Raw genomic sequence first — 25,500 nt, forward strand, 5'->3', positions numbered from 1 at the left:
TTGCCTTTCTATCAACTGAAACCAGTCTGGCCATTCTCCTCTGAACTCTGGCATCAACAAAGCATCTGAGCCCACAGAATTGCCGCTCACTGGATATTATTTATTTTTCAGACCATTCTCTGTAAACCGTAGAGATGGTTGTGCATAAAAATCCCAATAGATCAGCAGTTTCTGAATCACTCAGACCAGCAGTCTGGCACCAACAACAATGCCATGTTCGAAGTCACTTAAATCACCTCTCTTCTTCCCCATTCTGATGTTCTGTTTGAACTGCAGCAGATCATCTTAACCATGTCTACATGCTTAAATACATTGAGTTGTTGCCATAAGATTGGCTGATTAGAAATTTGTGTTAACTAGCAGTTGAACAGGTGTACCTAACAAAGTGTGGCCAATTTCATTCAACAGAGTCTAACCACGGTCACACTGCACTTTTCTCCCCATAGACTTCAATTCACATGCACGCGAATGCGTCAGACCTGAAACACAAGCTTGTGCAACAATTTTCTGCAGTTCCCTGCATTGGAAAGTTTAAGCTTGGTGAAATCTGACCTGCAAAATCACGTGAGACTAATCGAAGATCAAAACATGAGCATGCTGGACAGTAAAATATGATCAAATCGCTCGCTTTATTTTTAGTCTAATCATCTTGTTTAGCTTCGCCCCTTTTCGCAGTACAACATAATTTCGCACACACAAACTCTAGTGTGACCGCAACGTTAGAAGTTTAAGTCAGCAGCTCCTTTTAATACATTTGATTGGTTTAATATTTATAGAAAATACTGTGCACTCAGCATACTGTATACATAGAGAGTGACCAATAGCCCTGATAAATAAATAAATGAAAATTATATAAAGCAAAATAAAAATACCAAAATAAACAAAAAGACAAAATATGTTTTCCCTAAACACAAACAAAAAATCACCATCTCATGTTTGCTCGTCTATAAAATCACAGAAAATATCAAGCTGTTTGTCAATATCGCACACCAGCTGACCTTCAAAGGCCACATTGCATTGCACAACAGTGTCAATATTTCCCACCAGGTTTCAGTTTTTCCACTTTAGTGCTAAAAGCTATGTATCAATGTGTCAAACAGAACAACAATGCAAAATCCTGACAAGAACTATGTTCTGACCCTTGATACATTTTCAAGTTTGACTCGTGGCCATCAGCTCCGCGCTGCTTTATGCTCTCTGCTAGTTATGTGATGGATGAGGAAGTCTTTGGTGCTTTTCATTAAATGGGTTTGACTGGCCCTGTCATTATCACTGAAGCACAGAAAGCAGAGCCCTTCCCGAGGGAACGTACACTGCTTCACTGACTCTGCTTTAAAATTAATAAGACAATCCACACTAGAAAGCTTCTCAGTCTTGCCATGAGGGCTGACCATTACTGTCACGGCCTAAAACAGGTGTCCTGACTAATAAAAGAGCTCTTGCTAGTGGATACCCTTCTGGTCCATGTAAACCCAAGCAGTATATGTAAATCTAACCACAGCGTCTCTATCTTAAAGGCACACACTGAAAGTCACCCTAATAATATTTGAATCAGAGCATACTGGATACTTCATTAAAGAACCAAAGGCAAAGTACAAGTTCAAGCCCCCCAAGATTTCACAGTTATTAACGCCACAATCTTGTTTTATTATATTCATTATAAATCCCTGCCAATCCCCTTTTTATTTTTATCCTTTTCTATTATTTCAGCAGGTTAATGCTTGCTGAGTTTCTTCATTTGTATTTGTATGTATTTATGTATGTATTATTCATTAATTTTCATTTTGGTTTAATCCCTTTATTTATCTGGGGTCGCCATAGCGGAATGAACCACCAACTTATCCAGCAATTTTTTTTTTATGCAGCGGATGTCCCTCCAGCTGCAACCCATCTCTGGGAAACATCCATACACACTCATTCACACTCATAATATGGACAATTTAGCTTACCCAATTCACCTGTACCGCATGTCTTTGGACTGTGGGGGAAACCGCAGCACCTGGAGGAAACCCATGCAAACGCAGGGAGAACATGCAAACTCCACACAGAAACGCCAATTGACCTAGCAGAGGCTCAAACCAGCAACCTTCTTGCTGTGAGGCGGCAGCATTGCCTACTTTGCCACTGCGTCACCTGTATTATTATTATTATTATTATTATTATTATTATTATTTGTAGTAGTAGTAGTAGTAGTAGTAATATTGTTATTTTACAATAGTTGCAAGAAAAGAGGCAGTGGCGCAGTAGGTAGTGCTGTCGCCTCACAGCAAGAAGATCGCTGGGTTCGGCTCAGTTGGCGTTTCTGTGTGGAGTTTGCAGTTCTCCCTGCCTTCGCGTGGGTTTCCTCCGGGTGCTCCGGTTTCCCCCACAGTCCAAAGACATGTGATACAGGTGAATTGGGTAGGCTAAATTATCCGTAGTGTATGAGTGTGTGTGTGTGGATGTTTTCCAGAGAAGGGCATCCGCTGCGTAAAAACTTGGTTCATTCCGCTGTGGCGAGTTATTAACACAAAGGTGTCATTTTACTATATGTTTAGAGAGTAAACCTTCGCCTTTTCCTGAAAAAATTTTTTCACAGAATGGTAATGCTTGTTTAGTTTGGTCATAGTCATTTGTAGTTTATTTGAAATTGTAAAAGTCATTTTTACATGCATTTGCTGGCAATTTCTCCAAGAAAGCTGAAAATTACATTTTTTTGTGAAAAAAAAAAAAAAAAAAAGTTTATTAAACAGTGTTATTGCAAACATTGTCACATAGGTTCTGACAATACAAATACATATGATTTTAAAAAATATCAGATTTTGTTCTTTGGCTGTTTATCAATATGCGTCCTTCAGTGATCTTGCGTCCTTGTGTTCTTATATAACATCATCATCATCATCATCATCATCATCATCATCATCTGCCAAAGTTCAGTTCCAAAACTCAAGAACGCAAATCTGTTGTCTGCGTTCTTGCAATTGAGAAACAGCCTTTTATTGTATGGGAAAAATGTTTTACTTGCTTAACACACCTGATTCAGATCATCAGCTCGTTAACTAAGAGATCCATGAACAGATTCTTTTATGTCAAATAAAGCTGCAGTCACACTAGTATTTGTGCATGTGCAATTCTGTTGTATGGCGCTGTGAAAAGGGATGGGATTAAAAAAGATTATTAGATATAAAAAATGCAGGGGATTGGTCCTTGTTTTATACCGCAGTCACACTAGAGTTTGTGTGTGCAAAATTATGTTGTACGAAGCTGCGAAAAGGTTCGGGATTAAACAAGATTGGTCTCGATTGATCTCACGCCACCATGTGATGCGATTTCGCAGGTCAGAGTTCGCCAAGCTTGAACTTTCCAATGCACCGAACTGTGAAACTTGCTGCACAACCTTGTGTTTCTGGCCTGATGCATTTGCGTGCATATGAATGGAAGTCTTTGGGGAGAAATGTGGAGTCTGACCACTGTTCTGAAACGGGGATAAAAATTGTTACATTGTTGCTTTTTGTTCTTGGTGCGGTTTACTTAAAGTTTCTAAACGGATCAAAATAGCTAAAAAAAGTCACATTAGTCAGAGTTTTACGGTTTATTTGGTGGTTTGGTGGTGTTTGACAGGGTGCACATGATGTGTCTGAAGAATGAGGAGGGATGCGGTTGGGAAGTGAAGGGTGAGCGACGAATTTGAAGAGCGTGATTACCAGATTTTCACTCGTTTGCGGACATCCGGGGGTCTCTGTGCATTTGCGGGAGACTCCTTGAACTTTCAGGAGACTTGAGGTGTCTGGAATGACCTCCCGTCTGACTCATAATTCTCTCTTCATATAGCCATATGATTATTCCATATCCATAAAACACTGTGATATAGCCGGGCTCAGATCGTATCGCTTTCTCACTACAATTGATCAGCTTCAGTGTTAATTTCAATCAAGCCGAGATAACCTCATTTAGGCAATCTCGAACTGATTGTTTTTGGCGCGCATCCGAGCGCGATTGCTGAATTCACATATGCCACACTAACCGCACTAACTGGGCAAAACGAGACTGGTTCCAAAACAAAAGTCTAGGTGTAATAGCACCCTCAAAGTCCTATCCAGATCGGTCATGTTTTGATCTTTGATTGGTCTCCCGCAAACATGTGATGCGATTTTGCAGGTCAGAGTTCACAAAGCTTAAACCTTCCAATGCAGCGAACTTTGAAACTTTACGCACAAGCTTGCGTTTCACAGGTCTGATGCGTCCGCGTGCAATGGAAGTCTATAGGGAGAAAAGTGGAATGTGGGTGGCAGGGGAAATTTGAAGACTGGAACCTCTGCCTTTAAATATGATTTGTCATTATTTCTTAATTAGTCAAAGCACTAACTTTAACTAATGGGTTATTGTGTAATTAAAAATCAATATAAATACAGTTGAGGTCAGAATTATAAGCCCTCCTAAATTATTAGCCCACCGTTTTTTTTTTTTTTTTTTTCTCCTTATTTCTGCTTAAAGGACCATGAAACCCCCTCGTTTCAGCAGGGTGTTTTCACACCTCTACTTTGGAAAAAGTCAGAAAAGTGGGCGTGTCCAGCTCTGTTTAGGGGGGAGTGTCGGAGGAAGAAAAGTGGGATGGTGTGGCAGTGTCTATTTGGGCACGCGCAAGTTTCAGAGTCAAAATACACACAAACACACAGGAGAAAGTGATGGTGTTTAACCTACATGGACATGTGTAGTCGAATTATTTGCCAAATTATTAAATGGTGGACTTTAACTGCAGTTTGGCTCTTTCATTCAGGGAATTCATTCATGCCCCTCGCGACAAACGAGATATTTGATTGGAGGAACTGCTCTAAGCGTGTATTTTTCATGCAATGCTTGATACGGCACAGCGAATGAAAGAAAAAAAAAAAAACCTCCGCATTTCCTGGAAACTTAGATGCACTCGGCAGGTAGTGTCAGAAAGCCGCGTGTGTTATTCCGGTCACAAAATGCGGTAAAAACCCTATACGATGTTAAAGTTTGGTTGTGGTGCTAACATGTTTACACTCGGTGCTATAGTTTGTTCGATACGAACAAACTGAATAAACAAAGAGCACTGGTCGCTCACTTACCAAATCTGTAGAGACAGGACAATCGACAGCAACTAGAGCCGCGTCTTTATGAAGAGAAGACTACAAGCGAATCCGGATCTCAGCGTTTGCAGATGAGAACAGCTTTCAGGTAAACAATAACCCTCCTTAGACACGTAAGTTATTGTTGTCGAGCGTCGCGTACACTGTAATCCACACGTGAGTCTGAGCTCTCACAGAGAGAAAATGAAAACGAAACTTAACTGTAGCAAACTATAAAAGCAACACTTCATGCTTGTTTTGCCAGTACAACGTGGTGTGTCTTTGGTCTAAGCACTGTGACACTAATGAATATTAATGAAGTTGAACAATAGAGCGCGCTGATTGGTTTGAACCAAGCCTTACTCATGCATTAATGCAACACACTGTAAGACGCAATAAGACACACTCTGGCACAGACGCCCAGTCTGCACACTGGAATACAATGCTATTATGTCATGACCGTGACGCAGCTTCAAAAATTAGTTTCAAACCGGAAGTACGAATTTGCTTGAAATAACGCAAAAACAACCAATTTACACTTTTTAGTGAAATATAGGTGTCCTAATAGTGTTTTTAGCAGTGTGGGACACATATACGACTGTCAACAGCTCAAAAAATGTGTTTTGGTGTTTCGTGACCCTTTAATGGTGAGAAGAAGATTGTTCTTTTATTCATATGTTAAAACAACAGTATTAATAACTCATTTCTAATAACTGCTTTCTGTTATCTTTGCCATGATGACAGTAAATCATTTTACTAGATATTTTTCAAGACACTAGTATTCAGCTTAAGGGGTATTTTAAAGGCTATGTTAATTAGATTAACAATGCAGGTTAGGGTAATTAAGCGAATAGTTGTTTAACTATGGTATGTTCTGTAGACTTTCAAAAAAAAACAAAAAAAAAAAAAAACCTTAAAATGACTTTTTAAAATTTAAAAACTGTTTTTATTCTAACCAAAATAAAAAAACCAGGACTTTCTCTAGAAGAAAAAAAATATATATATATATATATATTATCAGACATGGTGTGAAAATGTCATTGCTCTGCTAAACAATTTGGGAAATATAAAAAAAAAGAAAAAGAATTGCAAAAGGGGCTAATAATTCTGACTTTAACTGTGTGTGTATATGTGTGTGTGTGTGTGTGTGTGTGTGTGTGTGTGTGTGTTGGCATATGTGGTTTATGGAACCAATTTTCAGGTTTACCCACCAGCATTATGAGACCATTTAGTTTATGAGACCATTTTTGGTGGTCTCATAAACTAAAAATTTAAGTGGATATTAAAAATGGTTTAAATGATGATTATTCATTACAATGACCTAAATGATAATTATAAGACTTGTTTCAAAAGTTTACATTGTTATTTGGTTATTATTACACTTGGTGTGCTTTTTATGACCTTTACAAATATGGTCTTGTAAACCATGATGTGTATGTGTGATCTTTGAACAGCGCCTCTGTAGGCGGAACTTGGTACTGCATTTCTATACACACTCGCGCCAAATCTTACACAATTTCGCGCCATACATTCAATCGCGGGAAAACGTCCCTCATGAAGACTGTGGACGTGACAGTCGCGCTTCAAGCAGTGAAACATCAAACAAATAAGTCATTTGTTTTTAATACTTTGTACATTATTTATTATTATATGTACTGTATTATTCCACTTGTTATTCAAAATAGCAAGTTTATTTATATATTTATATCCGGCGCGTACTGTTTTAGACAATAATAATTAGTGACTGGGAACAGAAGATGAGAACAAATAAACGTTAGAACGCTCGGCCTGTATCTGGCTCGGAAGCGCCGGTGTCGATTTCACCCAGAACCGGGCAGAGCTCACTCCTCCGCGGTAAACAATTCGCCGTCTGATTCCATGAGATGTAACGTTATGATTGATGCACTATGTAACTGTGATTTTTTTTCTACACATACTTTTATGTGAGAAGCAATGACCATTCGAATATGGTATAAATAACATGGTAACAAGGTATATTAAACATAAATATGACGTAGAAACAATTTACTAAACTTGAATTATTAAGCATGATTGAACAAAATGTTTGAATTTAGTAATTTAAATGTGTGGTTTTATTTTTTCTAATGTTTTTTTGTGATAAACTTGTGTTCAGTTAAACTGTACATTTGAATAAATGAACTTTTATTATGAAAAGAGGTTAACTTACCCAAGTTAAATAACTTTATTTGATCAAATTGTCAAAATAGTGCACTACTAACTTATATTTTGTTAAATGGTTTGAAATGTGATAACTGTATTATGAAATTTGATAACTATATTACTATTTTCTGTTTTGGTCTTCTTTAGAGAATTTTACACTACGTCACATATATTAATACTGCTTTGCATATGTGGTATTGTATTGATATTATAAACTGTGAAGTTTAACCTTATATAATATTTTAACAGTGAATGAATGGTGGTAAGAGTCAAAGCAGAGGATTAAATCCTTTGAAAGATGCTGCTCATCATGTGAGGTTGGGGAAGGATAAAGACATGCTTACGTGGAGGTACATCAGTGATGTAAGAACGGTCTTTAAACCACAGCGGTTCGAACTGTAGTTTTGCCGAGCGACTAAAAAATGATCAGCATGATGGTAAAAAACTGTACATTTCTAGTCAAACCATTCTTCTGCAATCTCATACCAAAAACGGAAATAAGGGCAGTATTAATAGCTATAAATGTGGGAGAGCGTTGATATTATGTGATTGTATTGTATTGCTATATGGAACAATTAAGTGTTGATGTTAAATCAAAAGTAATTCACATATACTTGAAAATGAAATGATTTAATGACAATAAATCTCTATGGTTACAACTGAATTAATAACAAAATACTGTATAAAATGATCAAATATGAAATGATAAAACATATGGTATAAATTGTACCCGGCTAAAATGTAAAATTAAAGTTACCAGAGGTAGAAGGAGAGACACAGAGGGAGGGAGAGAGAGACAAAGAGAGCAGGCCCAAAAGCCTAATAGCAGTAGAGTCAGAGAAGATAGACTCCAGAGGAGGAGAGGAGCAGAGCAGGAGAGAACCAGGCCAGGAAAAGAGAGGCAGGAAAAAGAGACAGAGCCAGAGTTTACCACCTATTTTGTATCTTTCTTGACCATGTGACCACCAATGCTGAGACATTCAAACTGACCAATCAACATGTGACCACACCATAAAACCCCCAAAGTCCACACAACAGGCCCTGATCTTATCAGTATCTGCCTTTGTAGTCAGTATGGACCTTCTTGGGTGAAAAAGCATGTTTTGTATTATAAACAAATGCATCTGATAATTTAGCCTCTTACAGTGACATCAAAGGTACCAAAGTTTTGTACATGTTTTTTCTTACTGCAGGTAGTCCCCAGTTATTGTTTCATTATAAGCATAGTGTATAAAATGTTAAGATGCAAAAAGGAGTTTAATTTAACACAAAAAAATTAAGTCATGAACGATGATTTGATGACAAGACATTATAAATGTTAACAAATAACATTTAAATAATAATAATAATAAAAAGAAATGTCCTAATTGAAAACCACACTTTAAAATGTTAATGTTTAATTTAAGAGTCTAAAAAATGCTAATATTAATGATTTCCATATTAGTGAAAAGTTAAAACTATTAAAGATTGTACACTATCCAGGGCCTGATTAACCAATGGTTAATAACACACATTGATGGAATAAGCCATTTACACAAATTTTGTCAGACAAGTGATGTCTGACCGACAGAGACAACATAACTAAATAGCGCCAGTGGTGTAGCTTGTAATGCACAGCAACATGTTTTGACGCGATTGATCATCAACTCGAGTTCTAATATACCGTCTGCTGAACTTATTCTTATTTTTTTTCTCCCCATTGGATATCAGATGGGAAATACATTTATTTTTAGGAAACATTTAAAAAAAAATTAAAATAATGCAAATGTTAAATAAAGTCACAAGTGCCTCGTGTGTTTTGATGATGTTTATCTTATTTCTCTAAATAGGTATTTTAAATATATAATAAAGTTATTTTCAAATGTTAGCAACATCTTAATAGAATTCATTTGTATTTATTTATTTGTGACGTTAGTCACTAGGGGTGTAACGGATCACTGTTGATCCGTGATCGATACGGATCACAACCCACGGTTCGGAATGCGCGTGACCCGTAGATTAATAACTTTTTTTGAACTTGTAGGTTAATCCAACATTTATAACAATCGCAGAGAGATCGCCTCCCGTGTCATTCAAATTGCATGAATGAAAGCATTTTGGCTTCCCTGTAAAATATAATGATGACGTTGTGGGACCTACATAAATGCTTTTGGCTATTAAGGTGTTTTTTTGTCACTGTTTGTTTAGCCTGCATTAATGCATTCATTATGGTAAGAATAAAATCACTGTTTAATGAAACAAGATGCTGGTGAAAGCAACTACATTGTGTAACCAACAGATGGCGACAAACAAACATCAAAACTATGTAATTGAATAGGTTTTCAAATATAATACACCTACAGTATAATGAAACATGAAGTTTTATGTGTGAATTGTTGAATCATTAATTGAAGATAAATATATGTTGTGCAAGATTTCTATATATTTTGCATTATCAGCAACAGTAGCAAAGATCATATTTCATATTGAATACTTTTAGCTGGTTATTTCCTGATTTTTATTTTTTATTAAAATTACAGGTTCTATTTTCTGTTTGTTAAAAGCAATGTTTTATGCAGTAACATTTTTGTATAAATGGAAAGCAAATTGTCTCCTCCCTTTTTTGCTGATCCAAAAAATGGTCCGATCCATAACTCAAAAAACGTAGAGTGATCCGAACTGCAGATTTTGGATCCGTTACACCACTATTAGTCGCCCTTTCCCAAACCCTGGTTAGCCTGTCGATTATCATTTGCCACAACTAGCGCTACTTCACCCATATTCTCCTACCTCATGGCTCTGTTGAAGAGCATTTAATAGGTTGCACATGTCTTAATAAAGGTTGCCTCCCTCTCTTTAAAAACATTTTTTTTAGAAACTAGGCATTTCCTCTTAGCAAATAGTCAATATCATATATTAGGGGTGTAACGATACACTCAGCTCACGATACGATGTGTATCACGATATAGTGTTCACGATTCGATATGTATCACGATATTTGGAATAAAAATTGAAAATTTAACTGAAATGCAAATTTTACCAAGTAAACTATTTTTTATGTATTTCTTTTGTTTCAACTTGTTAAACTGAACCTTCTTTTAGAAAATATATTAAACAGGCCTGTCTCTGGAAAATAAAACAATTTAAAAACTTCTTAAAAAATATTATTGAAATGACAGAGACAAAATTAAGGAACAATTTAAGTAAAGGTGCAAAAAAATAAGCTTTCTATTCAATTTAATTTAACAGTGAGAGCTTAAGGCTTTGCTTGGTCACTTGCGTTTTTTGTGTGTGCAAAAAAAAATCTACATTTCCAGGTAATCAGCAGTTCTATAAGATAATCCTGAACTTATGTGTATCTGTCTGAGAGGCTATCAAGTGTATCATGTTGACGTGCATTTTTGTGTACCTCTGTACTCAAATTTAGCTTTAAAGGGTTAGCTCGTCGTAATCATAACTCTAAAATCGATATGATTGTTTAAATAATGTGTACGTTTTCGGTTTCATTTACACTGCTAAGTGCTGTTCAAACTTCCCACGCTGCTCCTGAAAGATCACTCTGTTCCACAAACTGAATGTTGTTTACTACTTTATTAGTCACAACCTGCAGGTTCTGTTCACTGAAGCAGACGCGCGCGTATGGCAAGCCGTTTTAGCATTTAAACCTTTGTTCTGACTATCCATAAATATATGTAATTCATATTTAATTAAATTCATTTAGAGATATCTCTAATTATATTTTGACTAGTCGAATTATAATTATGACTAGTCAAAATATAATTAGAGATATCTCTAAATATATTTATGGATAGTCAGATCAAAGGTTTAAATGTTAAAACGGCTTGCCATACGCACGCGTCTATCATAGTCCGCCCTTTGTAGTAACAGCTCACGGTCAGCTCATGTCATGTGTGATTTTGCGGCCGCCAATACATCATATGAAGACAGAATGATATTTTAGGGTGAATTGTACCTTATAAATACAGTATGTGACTCTTTCAACACCATTAGGAGGTATCCCTGTCGCTGTGCAAAGTATGTAAATCACTGTGAAGACTTTAAAACTTAGGATGTGTGACCCAGTATGCGTGTCAAAAAGCGGACGAGTCTAAAGCAATTACTGTACAACCGAAATGTTGCCAGACGTCTGATTTTGAGAGGATGGGCCATCCTCTATTTCAACTCCACTCATCTTGGTTTGCTAACATTACTGCTGCTGCAATCTGAACTCACGTGCGACAGCAGGTGGAACGTAGCTCACGTGCAAACAGCTCAACTAATAAGAGAAAACGGACGTCATATCGTAATCATATCGTCATAACGCCACGATGCATATCGAGACATTTTTGCATCGCAATAAATCGTACAACGATAAATCGTTACACCCCTATCATATATTATTATTATCATTGTATTTAAATTGTCAGAAAATGTCACCATGTATAAAAAGCATGCAGATTTTTTCCTTTCCTTCTTTACTTTTTTTAACTAAACAGCATGCTTTAATTGGTGAAGTGCTTGTAAGTTTTGAAATAACCTGCACTGAATTGAGCGGACTGTAGTGTAGTATTTGCCGTAGATCAAAATGAGTGAACAAGTGGATTTGGCAATCACAAGAGAAAAAGAGGAGAGGGTGCATCTTTATTGAGGCATGTTTCATGTATTCACTCCTTCAAACAGACCCATGATGAGGAGAATGAGAGTATAGAAGACGTTATGGTAATGTTATGTGCAAGCTAGCATTAACCAGGTGGAGGATGCTAATGGCAGTGCAGAATGGATTCATCGTGTGTCTGAGGGCGTACTCGCACTGTACAGTTGCCATGAACCAGGCTGAAGCATGCTTTTCCCCCCTTCCGTCTCCCCCTACGGCCTGCACTCACATTGCATTCGTGCCTGGGCAGTCTTATGTCAACGAACGTGCTGTTCAGTAAGCGCTCTCGCAAAGCACAGTGGAGAATAGTAATAAATACCTTTTAAAATATATATTTTAGTACTGCTTCAGTTAACTTGAACAAGTGTACTTATACCATCAATTTTCATTTTCATAAGAAAATTTTCATTTTCTTAAAAAATAAGTTAAATCTTTGTAGACTATATATATATATAATTTATTTAAAAAATGTGGGCAATATATTATAGATTTGTTTTGAAAAAAATGTATTCTATTCTTATTTTTTTTAATACAGACCTCTTGAGTTCTTAATCCGGGCCTGACACTATCAAATAGTAAAGTATTAGATAATTGTTTTGGGCCAGTTTCCTGTACAGTGTACTTTTTGTGCACTATTAAACCAACATAATGAATTTTTTCAATGATTTAGTTTCTTCTGTATCAGTTTTCACTGTTTGTCCAGAAGAGTTTGTGATGCATACTCTGTGGAGTCAGTGTTCATGTGTTGACAGAACTGTTTTTATTTGGCAGAGTTACAGTTTTAATCTTGTATAAAAAAAGTACCTTGTGTTTAATTTTAAAACATTGTTCTGCACGATATCACAACATACAATTGTAATTTTAGAGTGTGTCATGTGGAGGAGTTGACCTTCTCTCCTGTAACAAACATGAAAAAGCAAAGGTAGGGTATATTGGATTTTATTTTAAAAATTGGCATATTTTGAACCGTATGTAGTATTAAATATAATGTTTAATAATGTCTGTTTAGCACACAATTGAGTTGTTTTAGCTTTATTTTCTGTCTTTTGATTATGTTTTTCAGTCTCTTCATGAGCCATTATCTTTGAATTCTGAACAGAGTGAGCTTCAAAGAGGTTTGTCTATATAATTGTCTTTTAAATGTTGATCTGAAGAGATATTTTCTTATTGTTCCTGTATCTGTGCAGTTATTTTTATATAATAATACATTTAATATGGGTGTAGCGATACATTATTATATTGAGAATCGCAATATAACAATTCAAAGTTTTTTCTTTAGATTAGCCTCTATTCACACGGTGAGTATTATGTGTAAGATTAAACGTTTACACAGTTGCAGTATAAACTACTGTTGTTAAATGATGAAAATAATGCAAGTTGAAATCTGATGATGACAAATGCCTGGTTATACCAGTGAAAATGATCTATTTGCATGTGGACCATAAGAGAGTGCAAGCATACATCTAACACTCATCTTCAGAATTTTGAATTTGTATTCTGATGTCATCTCTGTCCTGTGCATAAAAGACCAATTTAAAGTTTAACATGCCAGATCTATGCAAAATTGAGCATTTTAACCATTACTAGGCCTACATATTATAATAATATTGTTTTTTACCACATTTGAGAAATAACAAATATTACTAATATTTAAAGCTTTTTTTTATAGCTTACAATATTGAGATATCAAGAGAAACAATGTCAAGTTTGCTGACCTATCAATAGGCTATTGTTTTAATATCTGTGTGTTTGCTCATGGTTTATGAGGACCAAGTATGTCTACTGAATGTGACTTAGCAGTAGGCTATTGTTTTGTTAAATCTGTTTATTCATGGTTTATGAGGACATGGTTTGTTATGCGAGACTTAAAGCTTTTAATGTTTTCTTCATCTTTCTTTGCTTCTCTCTTTCAGCGCCTCCATGAGCCTGTGGCTTTAACCAACACAAACAGAGCTGTCTTCTACAGAGGTTTGTTAATTATTTTGTCATGCTAATTTGACACTCCTTAAAGGGATAGTTCATCCAAAAAGTGCAATTGTCTCATTATTTGATCCCCCTTTACTTGTCTCAAACCATTATTGGGATATTTCTTCTGTTAAAGACAAAAGAAGATACTTAGAAAAAATATGGAAACCTGTAACCATAGACTTCCATATTATTTGTGTTTTCTGTTGTGGAAGTCAATGATTGCAGGTTTTCTTCTTCCATCAAAATATCTTGTTTTTGTTGTTTAACAGAAGTAATAAACCCTTAAAGGTTTGGAACACTTGAGGGTAAATTAATAGTGAGTAAATATAAATTTTTGTGTGAATCATCCCTTTAAGTGCTAAAATGACAGTTTCATATTTCTACTACATTCAACGTAGCAGTCCTGTGTGTTTAGTCATGGTTTATGAGGACATGATTGGTTATGGAAGACTTGAAGCTTTCAGTAAGTGAATGTCATGTTTTCTTCATCTTTCTTTGCTTCTCTCTTTCAGTACCTCCATGACCCAGTCACTTTGTCAAACACAAACAAAGCTGTCTTCTACAGAGGTTAGTTAATTCTTTTGTAATGCTATTTTGACACTCCTTAAAGGGATAGTTCACCCAAACAGTACAATTGTGTCATCATTTGCTCACCCTTTACTTGTTTTAAATCTTTATGGGTTTATTTTTTCTGTTGAACACAAAAGAAGATACTTTGAAAAAAGATGGAAACTTGTAACCATTGACTTCCATATTATTTGTGTTTTCTATTATGGAAGTCATTAGCCCCTTTCACACAGTGATACCGGTAAATATCTGGAAAATTTCCGGAAAGACTTTACCGGTATATTCAAAAAAGCGCTGTTCACACAGGCGAGGACGTTACGGAAATTTTCCGGAAAAGAGCATTCACACATCCATTCCAAAATACCGGTAAATTCTGACAACATTCACCACAAATGAGCTTTAAACGGCTGCGCTTGTATTTGTAAACATTTGACTAAATTACAAACTCTGTGGATGATCAATATTGTGAACAACTTTCGCAGGATCACTTTCGCATGTCGAGATGTTCATAATATGTGCATGTGCAAAGCTTGAAGGTAAACAAACAACGGCTTATCATAAGCATCTCATCGATGATTATTTACACAGTTATCATTAAGAAGAACATATAAACGTGATCTGACTAACTTCTAGCAGCTAAATGTGTCTGGAAAAATATTCAAAGGCTTTTATCCTCACAAACCGCGCGGACGTAAATGCGTCTGACTGTTGTGATTGGCTAAAGCAGACGTCTCACGTCAGCACGTTCTAGACGTGCACGCGCTTATTACGGGAATCTTCCTTTTGCATTCACACAGCGCAGCATTCCGGCACATTGCCGGTAATGTTACAACTTCTCTTTCCGGAAAATAGCCAGAACGAATTTACCGGTATTTTCAAAAAGGACCTGTTCACACATACAACCTTTCCGGAAAATTGCCGGCAATTTTCCGGAAAGGTCTGTATGTGTGAAAGGGGCTATTGATTGCAGGTTTTCTTCTTCCATCATAATATCTTGTTTTTGTTGTTTATCAGAAGAAATAAGCACATAAAAGTTTGGAACACTTGAGGGTAAATTCATAGTGAGTAAATGTTCATTTTTGAGTGAACCATCCCTTTAAATGCTAAAATTACAGTTTCCTTTTTCAGCTAAATGCAATGTAGCGGTCCTGTGTGTTTAGTCATGGTTTATGAAGACACAGTATGTCTATTTAATGTGACTTAGCAGTAGGATGTTGTTTTATGGAAACTGCGTGTTTCTTCATGGTTTATGAGGACACAGTATGTGTAGTTTTACATGGTGCTAGCAGTAGACTATTATAACGTGTGTTTCTTCATGGTTTATGAGGGCATGGTTTGTTGTGCAAAACTTAAAACAGTAAGTAAACGAATGGTAAATTTTCTTTATCTTTGCTTCTCTCTTTCAGTACCTTCATGAGTCCGTCACTTTGACAAACACAAACAGAGTTGTCTTCTACAGAGGTTTGTTAATTCTTTTGTAATGCTATTTTGACACTCCCTAAATGGATAGTTCACCCAAACGGTACAAATGTGTCATTATTTGCTTACATTTTACTTGTTTCAAACCATTTTGGGTTATTTCTTCTGTTAAAGACAAAAGAAAGTACTTTAAAAAAAAGATGTAAACCTGTAACCATAGACTTCCATAGTAGAAAACACAAATAATATGAAAGTCAATATTCATTGGTTTTTAAAGTATCTTTTGTGTTTAATAGAAGAAATAAACCCATAAAGGTTTGGAACACTTGAGGGTAAATTAATAGAGTAAATGTTAATTTTTGGATGAACTATCCCTTTAAGTGCTAAAATAACAGTTTCCTATCACTGCTAAATGCAGTTTAGCAGTCCTGCGTGTTTAGTCATGGTTTATAAGGACCAAGTATGTCTATTAGATGTGACTTAGCAGTAGACTATTGTTTTATTAAATCTGTGTATTTCTTCAGGGTTTATGAGGACATGATTGGTTATGCGAGCCTTAAAGCTTTCAGTAGTTTTCTTCATCTTTCTTTGCTTCTCGCTTTTAGTACCTATATGAGCCTGTCACTTTGACAAACACAAAGACTTGTCTTCTACAGAGGTTTTTGTAATTGTTTTGTCAAGCTATTTTGGTACTTTAAACCAATCATGTCCTCATAAACCATGAAGAAGCACACATTATAAAACAACAGTCTTCTGTTAACATTGTAAAACTACACATACTGTGTCCTCATAAACCATGAAGAAACACAGATTTAATAAAAAAAAACATTGTACTGCTAAGTCACATCCAATAGTCATACTTGGTCCTCATAAACCATGACTAAACACACAGGACTGCTACACTGCATTTAGCAGAAATAGGAAACTGTAATTTTAGCACTTAAAGGGATGATTCACCCAAAAATTAACATTTACTCACCATTAATTTACCCTCAAGTGTTCCAAACCTTTATGGGTTTCTTTTTTTCTGTTTGACAAAACAAATAAGATACTTTGAAAAAAGATGGATACCTCTAACCATTGACTTTCATATTATTTTTGATTTCTATTATGGAAGTCATTGATTGCAGGTTTTCTTCTTCTGTCAAAATATCTAGTTTGTTTGTAGGTTTGGAACACTTGAGGGTAAATTAATAGTGAGTAAATGTTCATTTTTGGGTGATCAATCTCTCTGAGTGTTAAAATGACAGTTTCCTATTTTTACTAAATGCAATTTAGCAGTCCTGTGTGTTTAGTCAGGGTTTATGAGGACCAAGTATGTCTATTGGATGTGAGTTAGCAACAGGCTATTGTTTTATTAAATCTGTGTGTTTCTTCATGGTTTATAAGGACATGATTGGTTTGCGAGACATAAAGCTTTCATTAAGCCAATGACATGTCTTCTTAATCTTTCTGTGCTTCTTTCTTTCAGTATCTCAATGAGCTCGTCACTTTGACAAACACAAACAGAGCTGTCTTCTACAGAGGTTTGTTAATTTTTTGTCAAGCTATTTTGACAGTCGTTAAAGGGATAGTTTACCCGAAAATGACAATTGTTTCATCATTTGCTCATCCTTTACTTGTTTTAAACCTTATGGGTTTAATTCTTCTGTTAAAGACAAAAGAAAATACTTTTTAAAAAAAAGATGGAAACCTGTAACCATAGATTTCCATAATAGAAAATACCAATAATATGAAAGTCAATGGTTACAGGTTTTCATCAGTTTTCAAAGTATCTTTCGTGTTTAACAGAAGAAATAAACCCATAAAAGTTTGGAACACTTGAGGGTAAATTAATAGTAAGTAAATGTTAATTTTTGGGTGAACCATCACTTTAAGACTTTAAAATGACAGTTTCCTATTTTTACTAAATGCAGGTTAGCAGTCCTGTGTGTTTAGTCATGGTTTATGAGAACTAAGTATGTCTATTGGATGTGACTTAGCAGTAGGTTGTTGTTTTATTAAATCTGTGTGTTTCTTCATGGTATATGAGGACACAGTATGTGTAGGTTTACAGTGGTTTACATAGTGCTAGCAGTAGACTATTATAACATGTTTCTTCATGGTTTATGAGGGCAGAGTAAAGGGATAGTTCACCCAAAAGTACAATTGTGTCATCATTTGCTCACCCTTTAGTTGTTTTAAATCTTTATGGGTTTATTTTTCTGTTAAACACAAAAGAAGATACTTTGAAAAAAGGTGGAAACCTGTAACCATTGACTTCCATATTTGTTTGTGTTTTCTTTTATGGAAGTCAATGATTGCAGGTTTTCTTCTTCCAATCAAAATACCTTGTTTTGTTGTTTATCAGAAGAAATAAACCCATAAAAAGTTGGAATGCTTTGGGGTATATTAATAGTAAGTACATTTTCATTTTTGGATGAACCATCCTTTTAAGTGCTAAAATAACAGTTTCCTATTTCTGCTAAATGCAGTGTAGCAGTCCTGTGTGTTTATTCATGGTTTATGAGGACCAAGTATGTCTATTGGATGTGACTTAGCAGTAGACTATTGTTTTATTAAATCTGTGTGTTTCTTCATGGTTTATGAGGGCATAGTTTGTAATGCAAAAAATTAAAACAGTTAGTAAACCAATGTAAAATTTTCTTTATCTTTGCTTCTCTCTTTTAGTACCCCAATGAGCTAAATGCTTCGACAAACACAGAGTTGTCTTCTAAAGAGGTTTGTTAATTCTTTTGTCAAGCTATTTTGACACTCCTTAAAGGGATAGTGCACCCAAAAATGACAATTGTGTCATAATTTGCTCACCCTTTACTTGTTCCAAACGTTTATAGGTTTAATTATTTTGTTAAAGACAAAATGAAATACTTAAAAAAAGATGGAAACCTGTAACCATTGACTTTCATATTATTTGTGTTTTCTATTGTGGAAGTCAATGATTGCAGATTTTCTTCTTCCATCAAAATATCTTGTTTTTGTTGTTTATCAGAAGAAATAAACACATAAAAGTTTGGAACACTCAAGGGTAAATTCATAGTAAGTAAATGTTAATTTTTGGGTGAACAACCCCTTTAAGTGCTAAAAGGACAGTTTCTTATTTCTACTAAATGCAGTGTAGCAGTCTTGTGTGTTTTGTCATGGTTTATGAGGACATGATTAGTTTTGCGAGACTTAAAGCTTTCATTAAGCCAATGACATGTCTTCTTAAACTTTCTGTGCTTTTTTCTTTCAGTATCCCAATGAGCTCGTCACTTTGACAAACACAAACAGAGCTGTCTTCTACAGAGGTTTGTTAATTCTTTTGTCAAGCTTTTTTGACACTCGTTAAAGGGATAGTACACCCAAAAATGGTAATTGTGTCATAATTTGCTCATCCTTTACTTGTTTTAAACCTTATGGGTTTCATTCTTCTGTTAAAGACAAAAGAAAATACTTAAAAAAAAAAGATGTAAACCTGTAACCATTGACTTCCATAATAGAAAAAACAAATAATATGAAAGTCAATGGTTACAGGTTTTCATCGGTTTTCAAAGTATCTTTTGTGTTTAACAGAAGAAATAAACCCATAAAGGTTTGGAACACTTGAGGGTAAATTAATAGTGAGTAAATGTTCATTTTTGGATGAATCATCCCTTTAAATGCTAAAATTACAGTTTCCTATTTTAGCTAAATACAATGTAGCAGTCCTGTGTGTTTAGTCATGGTTTACGAGGACCAAGTATGTCTATTGGATGAGACTTAGCAGTAGACTATTGTTTTATTAAATCTGTGTGTTTCTTTATGGTTTATGAGGACACAGTATGTGTAGGTTTACAATGTTAGCAGTAGACTGTTGTTTTATAACGTGTGTGTTTCTTCATGGTTTATGAGGACATGATTGGTTTTGCAAGACTTAAAGCTTTCAGTAAGCGAATGTCATGTTTTCTTCATCTTTCTTTACTTCTCTCCTTCAGCACCTCCATAAGCCAGTCACTTGTCAAACACAAACAGAGTTGTCTTCTACAGAGGTTTGTTAATTCTTTTGTAATGCTATTTTGACACTCCTTAAAGGCATAGTTCACCCAAACAGTACAATTTTGTCATAATTTGCTCACCCTTTACTTGTTCCAAACCTTTATAGGTTTAATTATTCTGTTACAGACAAAATAAAGCGCTTAAAAAATGGAAACCTGTAACCATTGACTTTCATATTCTTGTTTTTTTCTATTGTGGAAGTCAATGATTGCAGTTCTTTTTTCTTCCATCAAAATATCTTGTTTTTGTTATCAGAAGTAATAAACCCTTAAAGGTTTGGAACACTTGAGGGTAAATTCATAGTAAGTAAATGTTCATTTTTGAGTGAACCATCACTTTAAGTGCTAAAATGACAGTTTCCTATTTTTACTAAATGCAGTTTAGCAGTCCTGTGTGTTTAGTCATGGTTTATGAGGACCAAGTATGACTATTGGATGTGACTTAGCAGTAGGTTGTTGTTTTATTAAATCTTTGTGTTTCTTCATAGTATATGAGGACACAGTATGTGTAGGTTTACAATGGTTTACATAGTGCTAGCAGTAGACTATTATAACATGTTTCTTCATGGTTTATGAGGGCAGAGTAAAGGAGTACACCCAAAAACGACAATTGTGTCATCATTTGCTCACCCTTTACTTGTTTTAAATCTTTATGGGTTTATTTTTCTGTTAAACACAAAAGAAGATGGAAACCTGTAACCATTGACTTTCATATTTTTTGTGTTTTCTATTATGAAAGTCAATGATTGCAGGTTTTCTTCTTCCATCAAAATATCTTGTTTTTGTTGTTTATCAGAAGAAATAAACCCTTAAAGGGTTGGAATGCTTTGGGGTATATTAATAGCAAGTACATTTTCATTTTTGGATGAACCATCCTTTTAAGTGCTAAAGTAACAGTTTCCTATTTCTGCTAAATGCAGGTTAGCAGTCCTGTGTGTTTATTCATGGTTTATGAGGACCAAGTATGTCTATTGGATGTGACTTAGCAGTAGACTATTGTTTTATTAAATCTGTGTGTTTCTTCATGGTTCATGAGGACACAGTATGTGTAGGTTTACAATGTTACCAGTAGACTGTTATTTTATAACGTGTGTGTTTCTTCATGGTTTATGAGGACATGATTGGTTTTGCAAGACTTAAAGCTTTCAGTAAGTGAATTTCATGTTTTCTTCATCTTTCTTTACTTCTCTCTTTCAGCACCTCTATAAGTCAGTCACTTTGACAAACACAAACAGAGCTGTCTTCTACAGAGGTTTGTTAATTCTTTTGTAATGCTATTTTGACACTCCTTAAAAGGATAGTTCACCCAAAAATGACAATTTTGTCATCATTTGCTCATCCTTCACTTCCTTCAATCTGTGTTTCTTCATGGTTTATGAGGACACAGTATGTGTAGGTTTACATGGTGCTAGCAGTAGACTATTATAACATGTGTTTCTTCATGGTTTATGAGGGCATGGTTTGTTATGCTTGACTTTAAAAGTAAGTAAACGAATGTTGAATTTTCTTTATCTTTGCTTTTCTGTTTCAGTACCTCCATGAGCCAGTCGCTTTGACCAACACAGAGTTGTTTTTTACAGAGGTTTGTTAATTCTTTTGTCAAGAATTAACAAACCTCTGTAGAAAACAACTCTGTGACTGGCTCATACCCAAAAATGACAAATGTGTCATCATTTGCACACCCTTTATGGGTTTATTTTTTCTGTTAAACACAAAAGAAGATGGAAGATGAAAACCTGTACTCATTGACTTCCATATTTTTGGTGTTTTTATTTTGGAAGTCAATGATTGCAGGTTTTCTTCTTCCATCAAAATACCTTGTTTTTCGTTTAACAGAAAAAATAAACTTGTAAAGTAGAAAAGTCCAATAGTAGGAAAAATAATAACATGGAAGTCAATGAGTGCACGTTTTAATTTATTAAGAAAATAAACTAATAATAATTAAAATAATAAAATAATTTAAATAAGTGAATAATAATGTCTCTCTCACTTTCTCCCTTCAGGAAATAACAGGTGAATCTTGACAGAAATCCAGGAAGCCAGACAGTGATGGTGGTGATGGTAAGAATTTCTGTCAATAACAATGCAGGAAGAAACTAAGTAACTAAAATTACTTTAAAAATAATGTGCATTTTAGGCCTTTTTTATTTTAAGCAAATTTTAAGCATGATCTAAAGGGTTGAGTTTATTTTCTTAATGAGTTATAGGTGTATTTTGAGAATAAACCAATCAGAGTCTCATCTCCCATTCCCTTTAATAGCCTTGCATCGTGCCATAAGCGCATTTGCTATTTACATGACGTAAAGTAAGTTTAAGTGGAAAAACTGAGCATTTCACAAGCAAACAGTTAACAGTTATTTTTAACAGAAAACTGTTAAACAGAGCATCTACCGCGCGAGAATGAGAGATAAATGATCTACTTTCACTTTCGCTCTTGGTGGATAGGAAAATCATTACGCACAGACATCAGTTAGCCTAATAATAATAATTAGTTGCGTTTGTTAAGCGCAAGTATTTGTTTCAAAACTATTTCTAAATGCAGTTCTAATTTTCAGCAAATGAATAAATGAACAATAATAACTAAGTGTTGTCATAAACCTGAGTTATATCCTAAAAAACATGTTGCCCGCATATGGTCTAAAACCTGCAGGTGGGCAAATCTAAGCTTTTTTTTTAATAAAACAAATATAAATATGGATATAATAATTAATACTGCTAATAATAACATACAAAAGCAAATTGTTATGAATAAAAACTATTGCGTCGTAGAGAGATAAACAGTGTTTGTTATTTTAAAGTGATAAGACTAAGATGGTCAATAAATAAGCTTTTTATTTACCTATTAATTCACAGTTTTAATTTACATTTTGTTGATTATATTTTACTCTTATTTTTACCTATTAAAAATCTTATTTTTTTCTTATTATTACTCTTATTTTACTTTTATTATATTTATATTTTACTATTATGTTATTTTGTCTCAATTACTGTACATTAATAGCAAATTAATATTTAAGTAGGCCTAATTATTTATTTAAAAACATTACCAGCGAAATACTGAGAAACGGTCTGGCGCTATTTTTATATACAGGCCTATCATAATTTTAAAGAAAGCTGCAAGGTGTGCTACATTATTTTAAATAATTTTTTCTGTCTGTTACTTGAAGTTCAGTGCGTGTGCCTGTGCGCTGAGAGACAAGGCAATATTGACAAAATATTGAATTTTGTTTTTTATATTGCATTGCATTAATTTGCAGAGATGTTTTATAGTTTATACAGGCCTAAAATAAACGCTTTGGTACAGAGTTATTATTTTAAAACAAACCTGTGTTTGTAATGATAGATGTAGGTGTCACAAAATACTTTTTAAATCAGTGTTTTTATTAATATGATTATTATTTATTGTGAACAACACTTAATAAATACTGAAATGTCCTTAATACACACCTTATTTTTTTATCAATTACAGTGCTTCCCGCTAGGGCTGCTCTATTATGGGAAAAATCATAATCACGATTTTTTTGGTCATTATTTTAATCACAATTATTCAAAATGATTATCAGTTCAAGTCAAAATTATTAGGGCTCCTGTGAAATTATTATTATTATTTTTTATAAATATTTCCCAAATGATGTTTAACAGATTCAGGAATTTTTCACAGTATTTCCTATAATATTTTTTCCTTTGGAGGAAGTCTTATTTGTTTTATTTCAGCTAAAATAAAAGCAGGTTTAAATATTTTGAAATCTATTTTATGGTCAATATTAATAGCTCCCTTAAGCAAAATAGTTTTTGATGGTCAGCAGAAGAAATTACTGGTATACAATGACTTGCCCAATTATCCTAATTAAGCCTTTGAATCGTACTTTAATCTGAATGCTTGTATTTTGAAAAATATCTAGTAAAATATGTGCTGTCATCATAACAAAGATGAATGAAATCAGTTATAAAAAATTAGTTATTAAAACTATTATGTTTAGAAATGGGTTAAAAAAAAATCTTCTTTCCATTAATCAGAAATTGGGGGGGAAAGTAGGGCTAATAATTTAGATTTCAACTGTATTCATTTATTTTCCTCCCTGCAAAGGAAAGGGAAATATGTACAATAGAATAAAAATATGAAACAAACTGTGCTTTAAGCATCTTCACTGTAAAAAAAAAAAAACTTTGATTATAGCTACTAAAGTCCTTCAGACAAGAACAGTGAGGGATTGTCTTCTTTTGTTGTTTGATTAATGGTAAAAACAGTCGGCAGCAGGAATATCACGCACTTTCACTTTAAGAGCAGTACGGTTCTGATTTATGGTTTCTCTTTCACATGTCTTTTGATTCTCAACTAGTTTGTTTATTACTTAAATGAGAGTTAATATGAATAATCACTGAACATCGCGTTTTGATACCTATTTGACCATTAAAATGCTCACATTAAGATAACTTTAGATGTGTGTGCTTTGCTCTGAGCACACAGTGTGCGAATATGTGTGTGCCGCATACACAAACCATGCGGTCTCATTCATGCTTTTAAAACATGAATGATTCGAATGTACATCAATGAATGATGCACATGCCGTGCTGCAAAATTACAATGCATGCTTTTAGTAATATTCACGTGAAACTGAGCTTTGCAGAGCAACAAATGTGTACAACTGAAAAGAGGACGATATATGATGCAACAATCGTTTTATCTCGATTAATGATTTTCATATTCGTTTGAAGCCATAATCAAAATCGAATTTTCGATTAATTGCATAGCCCTACTTCCCGTATGTTTATAATATACTTGCGAAGGTAGCAGGCCCGGCGCCAGGATATCATAACTGAGGAGGCATTTTAATCCCATGACTAATTTTGGTCCCTCTTGTTCCTTTCATTTAGGCTATTTATTCACATTAATTATTACTTTGCATTACTGCCTAAGTTACTGACTCAAGGCAGTAATATACTTTTTTATAGTAATAATGATATGCAGTTTTGCTATTATTGATTTTATACCATTTATCAACGCAGACAGATCATGGTTCATTGCCAAACGAGTGCTTTATATCAAATTTTATTATCCTTATATGGGCCTATAATAGGCCTATAAAGGTTTAAAGTTTTAGGTAAAGACGTCAAACTATGCCCATACATGCAAGCTAATCCACGGTTAGACTATTCTATAACCGGTAAATAAATATAGTAAAATCAGCATTACTGAATCACGCTTCACAAAACCTTAACCAACCAAAATCAGTGTTAGGAAAAAGTTAAATGTTACAATCAAATGTCATTAAAAAAAATTTATTAAGTTACATTTTAAGGCATTAGTACGGAGACTCGGAAGGGACGTGATGGTGAAGAAAAAAATTGGGTGGAAGAAAAAAAAACTGAGTGGGAGAAAAAAAAAGGATGGTAGAAAAAAAAACAGTGATAGGAATATATATATATATATATATATATTTTTAAGTTTTTGTTCCCTCACAAAGATGTTTTGCGTTATCCACACTTCCTGTTCACTTCATACCTGTCAGCCCTCCTGTATTTTACCATTCTATCCCTCTATCATACTATTGTTAAGTATTTTCCCATATTTCTCATATATTTTTATTTTTGAAAGCATTCTGAAACAAATATAAAAATGTCTGCATTTACTTTCTTTCCATTAAAA

The 25,500-nt window shown here is 34.4% G+C and overlaps 1 long non-coding RNA gene across 14 annotated transcripts in view; it reads left to right on the forward strand.

Moving 5' to 3' along the window:
* Positions 1-6,605: 6,605 nt before the first annotated feature.
* LOC141377633 (uncharacterized) overlaps positions 6,606-25,500 on the forward strand; it is a 31,445-nt gene continuing 12,550 nt past the window's right edge. For 2 of the 14 annotated variants that reach the window (XR_015507368.1, XR_015507362.1), the window contains exons 1-7: positions 14,339-14,421; positions 15,828-15,882; positions 17,312-17,366; positions 18,511-18,561; positions 19,073-19,127; positions 21,051-21,105; positions 21,857-21,914. This is a non-coding gene — a long non-coding RNA (uncharacterized LOC141377633). Of the gene's footprint in view, positions 6,683-7,502; positions 7,617-12,751; positions 12,809-12,949; positions 13,002-13,799; positions 13,855-14,338; positions 14,422-15,827; positions 15,883-16,445; positions 16,499-17,311; positions 17,367-18,510; positions 18,562-19,072; positions 19,128-19,793; positions 19,848-21,050; positions 21,106-21,856; positions 21,954-25,500 lie in introns of those variants that run through there. The other 12 variants (XR_015507373.1, XR_015507366.1, XR_015507369.1 and 9 more) reach the window with 10 other exon arrangements.

Source organism: Danio rerio, chromosome 14 (genome assembly GCF_052040795.2).
Source record: "Danio rerio strain M-AB ecotype USA chromosome 14, GRCz13ab, whole genome shotgun sequence".
Lineage (NCBI taxonomy): Eukaryota > Metazoa > Chordata > Actinopteri > Cypriniformes > Danionidae > Danio > Danio rerio.